At 41.2% G+C, this 10,995-nt stretch overlaps 1 long non-coding RNA gene across 1 annotated transcript in view; it reads right to left on the bottom strand.

Annotated features, from left to right (window-relative positions):
* LOC117508263 overlaps window positions 1-5,004 on the bottom strand; it is an 18,462-nt gene extending 13,458 nt beyond the window's left edge. The window contains exon 1 of the long non-coding RNA XR_004560034.1: window positions 4,920-5,004. This is a non-coding gene — a long non-coding RNA (uncharacterized LOC117508263). The remainder of the gene's footprint in view (window positions 1-4,919) is intronic.
* Window positions 5,005-10,995: the final 5,991 nt, after the last annotated feature.

The raw sequence follows: 10,995 nt of genomic DNA, 5'->3' as shown, positions 1-10,995 counted from the left end.
CTTCGAGCTCGTTTGCTGTTAATTCCTCCACTTTCTTTGTTCACTTTTTGTTTTGTTTTATAAGATAAGATAAACTTTATTGTCCCTCTCAGGGAAATTTGTCTTGGGACGAAGCACAGAAGCTGCCACATACAAAAAAAACAGACATGTCAGGGCCACAAAGACAACAAGGACAACAATACAGTGCAAATAAGTACAAATAATTAAAGTGCCATAAAATCGCAGTGCAAAACCTGTACAACACAATGCCATTAAAAAACAAACACACAAAACTGCACACCTGCACCTCCTCCTCCCACCCTAGGAGGGAGGAGAGGTGGCAAGGCCCGGGATGTATTTGACTGTTTGTTGAGGAAAGCAATGGAAATGGGAATGAAAGAAAATTTATGCCGGTTACTCTTGCAAACTCTGTAACACCTTCCTGAGGGCAGCAGGTCATATTCTAAGAATAGAACATGGATCAGATGTCATTTTGAAAGGTTGTCTAACAACCACCTCCTCATGCAGATCCTGAAGAGGCTGCTGGCCTGTCTTTTCCACTAGTTTTAATGCTGTTGCTGTCATTCTGTGGAGTTTGGTCTTATTCTGGACAGTGAGGGAGCCGTACCACACAGCCATGCCATATCTCACAATACTTGCAAAAACTGCATTTTAGAATATGGCCCTGATCCGTGGGCTCACACCAAACAGATGCAGCCTTCTGAGGAAATGTAGTCTCTGTGTCTAATCTACTGCACAGAAAGTCCACGTGTTCACTCCAGCTCAAGGTGTTAGACATAATCAGGCCAAGATATTTATATGAAGACACTTGTTCTATGACACTGTTGCTAATGGTCACAGGGTCATGTATTGTGATCCACCGAGGGTCAAAGACCATCTCTTTGGTTTTTGTTTTGTTAAGTACCAAATGGTGGTCATCACACCAGGATTTAAAGGTGTCGATCTCCCTGAAGTACACACTGGGATCAGATTTTGTGTCCAGCAGAGTGAGAATTATGGTGTCATCAGAAAAGTTGATTATATAATTAGAGGGGTGAGAGCTCCTACATTCATTTGTATATTCACCTTATTCAGGAAGTCAGGATGGGCGGTGCCATTTTGTCAAGCAACGTCCGGTTTGCCACTGCGTCAGTTATTATTTCTGTGGGAACACAGTACACTAGAAGTGTCTGAACATGAGCAGCATTAATTGTTCAGTTTGTAGGTGCCACAACAACTGGAGGAAGAGGAAGCTATCACTTTCAGAACGATGTTTTGAACATGGAAAGCAGAGGTCTGAGTGCTGTGGACCAACATTTAACTTGTTCCCTCCTCCAGACGTTCCTATGTCTGTTCTTTTCATTTTATGGAGAAAAAAACCCCACACCACTGGATCTTTACCCAGAGAAATTATTGGACTATAATGCTTCGTTGAATAATCCACGCGGATGCTAGTGAGACAAATGGGTAAGCTGTGTTTGTAGCATTAGCTGCTGTCTTATTTACTCATTTTCTGGCATTTGATACAACCAAACACTGCATGAAATAACACCATACGTATATTAGCGTTATGTAATCTTGGCATTATGGTGGTACTACTTCTCGGGTAGTATTTTAACTTGATTGTGCTTTTATACGAGCTTCAGCGGCGCTGTGTGGTGCGAAGCTCGTAGTTCCTCATAGCGAAACTGTCCACGCTGAGTGACAACCAAAGTAGTTAAAAATAATTGAGGGCCACTTTTTCATGTCACCTTCCCGCTCTGTTATGACCCATGGTGAGCCAGTCGATCCCTTTGAGCTTTTCAAAAAGGTTTTTGTTTCTATCCATGTAATATCTTCCGTTGATCTGTATTGAAAACACCGCTCACCGGAAGTCCTAATCCAAACAGAAATGCCTCTGCTGTAAAAGTGGGCGGGGCTGAATAAGGTGGATAATGTAAAAAGAATTGGAGAGCTCGCGTAACCCTGGGACACACCTGTGCTACTCTGTTTAACAGTGGAGTGAATCGTTGTCTAATGTAGTTGAACCGTGAAAATCCTTTAAAAGTCACCACTTGTTAAAGTTTGATGAAGTTGTTCAGCTGCACCGGCTTCTTGTTTTGAATTCAGCCTGCAAGACTAGCTTCGAGTCAAAGCTTCAAATACTCCAGAATGCTTTGGCTGCAATCTTTTCTTCAAATCATGTGTTCACCCACTTTTATATCTAATGTTATCAATCATAACTAGGTGTTGTAGCTTAGTCTACAGAAGGCTTCTTGTTTTGAATTCAGCCAGCGAAACATTTCAAGTCAAAGCCTAAGATTCCAAAGAGTTCTTGAAATTGATCTCTGCTTCGAATGATATTGTGTGATGATCATAAAAGTACACGGACAAACAACACAAAAGTAGCTGTAAGTTGAAAAACACATGTTGTGGCAGTCATCAGCGAGCGTACCAATAATTTTTCCGGGTATTATTGGCCAGAGTGACAGCAAGTGAGTGAAGTGTTAATTTGTCCATTGTCGAGTAAAATTAGTTTTAAAAAAATGGGTCTGGGACACACAGAGCTGCATCCCTTAGGGGAAAGTTTGATGTTCAAATTAAAACTCAGCCTGAGGACACATGATTGTGAAAGGTTTACAGTCTTCCATAGACTTTCATATGGCCCAACCAGGAAGTGCCCTTTACTCTTACTAATTAAAATTAGATTAATTAAAATGAAAACACTGACATGAAGTGTTGGAACATACAGTAGTGTTCAGAATAATAGTAGTGCTATATGACTAAAAGATTAATCCAGGTTTTGAGTATATTTCTTATTGTTATATGGGAAACAAGGTACCGGTAGATTCAGTAGATTCTCACAAATCCAACAAGACCAAGCATTCATGATATGCACACTCTTAAGGCTATGAAATTGGGCTATTAGTAAAAAAAAAAAAAAAGTAGAAAAGGAGTGTTCACAGTAATAGTAGCATCTGCTGTTGATGCTACAAACTCAAAACTATTGTGTTCAAACTGCTTTTTTAGCAATCCTGTGAATCACTAAACTAGTATTTAGTATAACCACAGTTTTTCATGATTTCTTCACATCTGCGAGGCATTAATTTTGTTGGTTTGGAACCAAGATTGTGCTCGTTTACTAGTGTGCTTTGGGTCTTGTCTTGTTGAACACCCATTTCAGGGCATGTCCTCTTCAGCATAAGGCAACATGAGCTCTTCAAGTATTTTGACATATCCAAACTGATCCATGATACCTGCTATGCGATATATAGGCCCAACACCATAGTAGGAGAAACATGCCCTAGCATGATGCTTGCACCACCAGGCTTCCACTGTCTTCCTATGCCCTGTGGCTTGAATTCAGAGTTGGGGGTCCGTCTCACAAACTGTCTGCGGCCCTGGGACCCAAAAAGACAACTTTACTCTCATCGTCCACAAAATATTCCTCCATTTCTCTTTAGGCCAGTTGATGTGTTCTTTGGCAAATTGTAACCTCTTCTGCACGTCTTTTATTAACAGAAAGACTTTGCGGGGGATTCTTGCCAATAAATTAGCTTCACACAGCTGTCTTCTTACTGTCACAGCACTTACAGGTAACTCCAGACTGTCTTTGATCATCCTGGAGCTGATCAATGGGTGAGCCTTTGCCATTCTGGTTATTCTTCTATCCATTTTGATGGTTGTTTTCCGTTTTCTCTTCCACGCGTCTTTTTTTTTTTTGTCCATTTTAAAGCATTGGAGATCATTGTAGATGAACAGCCTATAATTTTTTGCACCTGCGTACAACTTTTTAATCAAACTCTGAACAATGTCTTGAACGTCCCATTTTCCTTAGGCTTTCAAAGAGAAAAGCATGTTCAACAGGTGCTGGCTTCATCCTTAAATAGGGGACCCTAATTCACACCTGTTTGTTCCACAAAATTGACAAACTCACTGACTGAATGCCACACTACTATTATTGTGAACACCCCCTTTTCTATTTTTTTTACTAATGCCCAATTCCATAGCCTTGAGAGTGTGCATATCATGAATGCTTTGTCTTGTTGTATTTGTGAGAATCTACTGAATCTACTGGTACCATTGTTTCCCATGTAACAATAAGAAATATACTCAAAACCTGCACTACTATTATTCTGAACACTACTGTATTTGAATGCATATGGACACTTGCATACTCTGTGCAAACCATACTTATTTCCTATTTGTTAATTATGTTGTAATATATTTTCCTTTCTCAATATTTTGAAGTGGTCACACATTAGTACTGAACACAGCCAATGAACACAGATGTCTGGAATCAAGGCCATTGCATCCTTGATTATATTCGATGAATAAAACTGTGGACCAGTTTACCATTACATTTTTATCATAATTGTGATCCATTTTTTGTTGGTTGCTAATATGTAGCAATAGTGTAGGCAAAGTTCAAAATAGTCCTTGCAACACAAATGTGCCCGGCCAACTGATACAAACCAACAACATGAGACATGGTGTAGCGCATACGTTGTCAGTGTGGCAGTTATAGCATTTTGTTGGGCTGAATAAGGACCATGTATCTGGTGATTCAGTTCTCTAAGATAATTTCATGTGAGGAAATAATTTTCACACAAGCTGCTTGACTAGTAATGGGTCAATGAAAGTCAAAATCTTCAAGGTCTTTAATTTTTCTTATTTAGCAATAGGATCACTTGTACATTTCCATATGAAGTCACCCGTATAAGTTGATCTGCACTCAACAATAATTATAACACACATAATACAAACAACATCATACACCATAAAGGAATTAAAACACAAATGTCCAGTTAATACTCAATAAAAGAGCAAATTAATAAAATGATTGGCACAGACTGTATAATATAAAATTAATAATGGTGATATTTGTCAGTATTCAGTGTTGACGTGTTAATCAGTTTTATGTGTCTGTCTGTTTTGTTTTGTTTTTTCCTCCCCAGTACCATGTATGGCAGAGTGTGTGGACGCTGGAAATGGGTTGTTGGGTTGCAAAGTGGAGCAGGACAGCCTGGGTCTGTAAGGTTTTCTTCCAACCTGCCTTCTTAAACATTAATGTGAAATAACACAACCGCATCAGTGTTTGGATGGTAATTTTTTGAAGAGAGTTCTTATTTGCACTTTTCTGTGGACACCATATTTTATTCCCACTTTATAGTTTGGTATTAAGAAACGGTTCTGTCTGCCTTAAGTGTTTGATGTTATGGTGTTTCTGCAACAGTTTTACTTCTGACCACTAACATGAATGTTTAAAAACAGAAAGAAAGAAAAAAAAAACATCAAGCCCTCAAATTTGTTATTGGCCACATTTATGAGCTTGGAAGAGAGCACATGAAAGATGCGCCCTCTCCGTACCTATACGTTAACAATTTTAAAATGTCCTGAATAAAACACGAGATACATATAAATGTTTTCTTCTTTTGCACTGCTGCATCACTTTTTGTTTTTTTTTTCACTGTTCTGGTGCATTTATTTTAAACTCTTACTACATTTTCTGTATTCTGTTGTTTCAAAACCCACTTTTTCCAGTAATGGTCACAGGGGTCTGGAACCTGTTCCAGCGGTCATTGGGTGAGAGGCGGGCTACACCCTGGACAGACTGCCAGTCTGTCATAGGGCTGAAACAGAAAGGCAAACACATTCACACTAACACACACCTACGGACAATTTAGAGTCACCGATTGCCCTTACCTGCATGTCTTTGGTTGTGGGAGGAAGCCCACGCAAACACGGGGAGAACATGCAAACTCCACACAAAAAGGACCAGGTTGGAAGCGAACACAGGACCTTCTTGCTGTGAGGCAACAGTGCTAACCACTAAGCCACCATGCTGCCTTCTGTTGTTTCTATGCTAATTTGCTGCAACCATAGCGAAAACCTGATGTAGTTTAATCGCTATGCTTCATACCTTATGGGATATGTGTTGTTTTATGTTAACATTTTGTTTTGTCTTTTTATGCTGCATTATGTGACATGTTTCCAAAGACAAATTGTTGTCACACTTGACAATAAAATTGTGCTGTGAAGTTCTTGAATCTTAAGAAATGCTCTGTACCCTCCAACTATGTATCAGTTTGTTTTTATTGCCTTATTGTAGAAGTCATATTGTACACAATTGTTTCTTCACCTTTTACATATATTACATATACGCGTATATCCACAATAAAAAATTACTTCTGTCAGACGGGGGTAACTGTCGTCGGTGTGGTTTTGCCTCACTGCACACAATAGCTCACATTTGCATTGCCAAAGAACTTTGCTATGTGCCATTTTGTGCACCACAAAAGAACAGAAATTGTGCATGCACCTCTGATTTGTACTGTCCATGCTTTTCAAATAGGTTGGAATATAAATACATAAAATCTCTATTTGTGAAACAGAAGTCTGTTCCTCATCTTCAGCCTCATTGTTCAAAGCTCCTCCCTCTTTACCCTCCTTTGTTATTTTCCTGTAAGGTGTCATTTGTTTTAATCATCAGTAATTCTGTTTTATTGGTTTTGTGAGTGTTTTTGTTCAAATAATCACAGCTTGATCTCTACCTGATTGTACTATTATTATCTTTTGTGACATTAGTACATGTCAAGTGTATTTTAAGTGTGTGGAACGAGCATAAAAGTTCATCCCAGACAGCAAATAGATCCGGGCCAGATGTAGTCCAACATCTGGTACCAATCCTGAAAACAGATCTGGTCCAGACAGTTTTGCAACCCTGGCCCAGATCCGGCACGGCTCCGCTTTACAGTTCTGGAACAGATCCGGACCAGATCTGAATTGGATCCGCAAAAGACCAACCGTTTACAGACCATATCTGGCACGGATCTGGAGCAGATGTGGACCGCATCGCAGCACTGTGGCACGAACAAGTTTTACAGGGGTAAGTTCCGTGGATCCGAGGAAACTGATTTGTATCTATAACACACAGATCAGTGTCCCTGGACTTATAAAACTTGTCATAAAGAAACAAACCGCTTTGCAGTAAGCATTTAAAAAAGCCTCAGTGACGATCAGCTTACAGAGTACAGAGTTACAACTGCTAATGGATAGTTTCTGCCGAGTGCAGATAAAAATTGCTTATCATTATGCCCCATGTTCCTGCCACGGTGCTGTGATGTGGACCACATCTGTCCCAGATCCATGCCAGATATGGTCTGTAAACGGTTGGTGTTTTGTGGATCCAGTTCAGATCTGGTCTGGATCTGTTCCAGAACTGTAAAGCGGAGCCGTGCCGGATCTGGGCCAGGGTGCAAAAACTGTCTGGACCGGGTCTGTTTTCAGTATTGGTACCAGATGTTGGGACTACATCCGGCCCGGATCTATTTGCTGTCGGGATATGGCTAAGATAGGTCCCAGTAACATAAACCTTCAGCTCGTTTCCCTATTAATACACAGTATCATTTTAAGAGGGGTAAACTCTTCTGTCAGGAACCTGTGTTGAATTTGGTTTCATCTGAGATCAGCTAGGATATACCTAAAAGGTACACCACTGACAGATGTTCTAGGCAATTGGGAAGTATGTTGAAAATCTGTGGGTTGAAGACCAAGGTCCATGCCAGAAGACCATCAAATCTGGAGGAACTTGAGAGAGTTGCCAAAGAAAAAAACGGGCTGGGATTCCTCAGGAGCCATATCTGAGACTTGACAGTTGGTTATTAACAGGGGCTAATAATTTTGACCCTGGTAGTTTTTGGTTTTTGTGAAATAATTTGCTTCAGTGTGCAAAGTAAAATAATGTAAGCCTCCAAAATGAAACTTGGGAGGGGGGAGCAGACAAATGTTGCTCAATTATAGTATTAATTGTTGTCACTATTATTATAATTGGATTACTTATTTTATTAATTTTAATAGGGATACCTAGAGTCAGAGGAAAAATAATGGTGGATTTGCATTTGACTTGTGTGATGTTTGTTTTTCAAATTCTACCCACTATTTGTCGTCTTTTATTCATTTACTCAAATCTGTAAATGTATGTATTTATGCTTATGACTCCAGAAGCTCTTCACAGCTATCTGTTACCTCAAAACCCAAGAATCCAGAGACTTGACTGTCATGAAAGAGATAAGTAAATATCAGCAAGTTGACATTTCATTGCATAGAGATGTACTTCTGATGGCTGAGTCCAGGTAGTCACTGAAAGCCTGGATCTTAGTCTTAGACATTCTTAGATCTTAGACATTCCCCCCTCATTCAAACTGTCATATGTTGCAATCAGAGCAGCCATTGATTCTACAGCTATTACAACATTGTCCGCAAAGCCGGGGTCAGTAAACTGAGACTTCACAACTCTACTCAACACCCAGTCCATACAGAATAGAGCCACATGACAGGTATGTGAAACAATGGTACGTTTTATGGTAAAAATACCAAATTTGCACAGACATTGACGTATAAATTTTAAAAATGTCAAGCTCAATGTTTGTTTTATTTTTTAAATCAATGTAACTGGTTGAAATGGATTAAGTGTGTAAAAAATGGCACTTCATTTATTTCTGTATGACATAATAAAGACGGCATTTGAAGATATTCCACAGAGGCATGGTAACCATCCTGGATTTTGATATTTATTAAATATGGGGGGAAATCCTGTGTAAAGGCCAACTGTGATGTCCAGCAACTTATTGGGGATTCTGCTTGAATATGGACAAAGAGAGCAGCCAACATCCTCCACTGTTTTTATGCCTAAAATAGTTGGAGTAAAAGTTTGGCGCCAGTGTTGCCTCAGTTACTTTGAAAAAGTTACTTTATTATGCCCCTGCGCGGTGCTTGTCCGTCTGTCCGTCCGTCCGTCTGTCCGGCCACAATTCATTTGCCACAACGTAGCTCGGGACCTATTGCTCACAAAATCTTCATAGTTGATGGGTACATGCCTTGGAGGAGTACTTCGCATGGGTTCAAAGGCCAGTGACCTTGATCTACTTTGAAGGTCACCAATGGTCACAACTGTCATATCCTTTGCTGCAATGTAGCTTGGCACCTTTGCTCACAGAAACTTCATATTTGGTGGGTATTGCCTTGGCGGAGTACTTCGCATGGGTTTCGAAGGCCGGGGACCTTGACCTACTTTTCAAGGTCACCAATGGTCACAACTGTCAAATCCTTCGCCACAACTTTGCTCAGCACCTATTGCTCGCAGAAACTTCATATTTGGTGGGTACATGCTTTGGAGGAGTACTTCGCATGGGGTTTGAAGGCCGGTGACCTTGACTTACTTTCCAAGGTCATCAATGGTCACAACTGCCAAATCATTTGCCACAACATAGTTCAGCACCTATTGCTCACAGAAACTTCATATTGATGGGTACATGCCTTGGAGGAGTACTTCGTGTGGTTTCGAAGGTCGATGGCCTTGACCTACTTTTCAGGTCACCAATGGTCACAACTGTCAAATCCTTCGCTTGAAATTTGTTTGTCGCAATGTACCTCAGCACCTATTGCTTGCAAAAACTTCATATTTGGTGGGTACGTCTTGGAGGAGTACTTCACATGGATTTGAAGGCCGGTGACCTTGACCTACTTTTAAAAAATTACCAATAGTTGCATTTGTTCGAAGGCTACTGACTTTTATGGTCACTCTTGGCCACATCCTCTAAACAAATATAATGTCAAGCTCCAATTTTTCCACTGTGTATCCCAGTTTACATCAAACACATGAGGGTTCAACCAAATACCTACTTCACACATGTACATATTACTGCACTTTACATGGAAACTAGTCCTGTGCTCGGGGCATTTCGTGATGAATGTCTCCAGTTACTTTATGCAGTTACTTTAATAGCAGCTTTATGTAGTTACTTCATCAGCAGCTGCCGACAACTTGTAACCAAGCTAGATTACTATTTACTTCGAGTTTTTTTTTTTTTTTTGCCAGCTTGCACTCGGCCGAGACGGATGCACTTTTCTCTCCCTCCCTCCTTATCTTTCCTGCTTCTGTGGCGTGTTGTCTGTGAGGCTGCAGCTTTGCTCTTCTGGAAAAGGACAAAAATGGATCTGTTAAAGTGGTCTCTGAACGCAGTTGACACTATTTTTTCTACAAGACATTCGACCTGTCCTGCCGGGACGCATGTGATGGGTTACGTGATGGACTCGTGGAGGAGATGGCAGGTCATGTGCCTTTACATGCTTTCTGTGGAGGACGTCGAAGATGTGTACATATTCGGCTTGGTGGTGACCGGCTTTCTGATGTGTGGAGCGGGCACTATGCTGGTTTACCGGAAAATCAGGAAAGTGGAAGCAGCTTTGATTGGTTCTTCCAGGCTGCCCTACATGATTGATTCGATTGGGAAGGCAGTGGCTGCGCAGTCGGCGGGGGTTAACCGCGCGTTGGAAAACATCTTGAGCAGAATTGCAGCCCTGGAAACCCGCTCTGACTGTCTGTGAAGCCCACATTCTACATTCAGATACATTGAGAGCCACTCTGTTCTCAGAAGTGTGGAATCTTTCAGGCGTCTGCTAATCGGCTATTCATTTGGCTTCCCCAAATACAGCTGCACTTCAAGGTCGCTGTGATAAAACCTCCTCAGAAGATCAACACTTAAGCCTCGCTCCCTGGTCTTCCCCCCTCCCCTCAGCTTCTCCAGCTCTGACGTTGACTGTGTTCAGAACTGCTCAGGACTGCGCAGGGCTGCCCCCTCCCCCTCCAGGATTGTCGGACAAGGCCGTTGACGGCGCCAACAGGCTGCCTCCGGAGTGTTCTGATAAACTGGACCTTTTCAAATCTCGGTTGTCGTCCTGTGTCCTTGTTTTTGTCTGTGTGATTATTGTTTTCTGTGCTGATGGGGATTTTTTTTTCCTCATTGCTGCTGTGTAATGCAGCGGCTATGAGGGTTTTTTTTCTCCTTTTCCCTCGTGTTTTGCTTTCATATATATGTTTTATGTACCGGGCCGGCCTATGTGTTGTGTGTTGTGTGTGTGTTGTTTGTTATGAGTCGGTGTTGGTTTGCTCAGCCCTGCTGTTGACCAAGGCAGGGATGTACATCTGGAGCTGGTCCCCGGGCGCCTAATGGCGACTTCTGCTCCTACTGGCAA

The sequence above is a fragment of the Thalassophryne amazonica genome, chromosome 4 (assembly GCF_902500255.1).
Source record: "Thalassophryne amazonica chromosome 4, fThaAma1.1, whole genome shotgun sequence".
NCBI lineage: Eukaryota > Metazoa > Chordata > Actinopteri > Batrachoidiformes > Batrachoididae > Thalassophryne > Thalassophryne amazonica.
The sequence above is the reverse complement of the archived record's forward strand: the minus strand, read 5'-3'. Positions and strand labels throughout refer to the sequence as shown.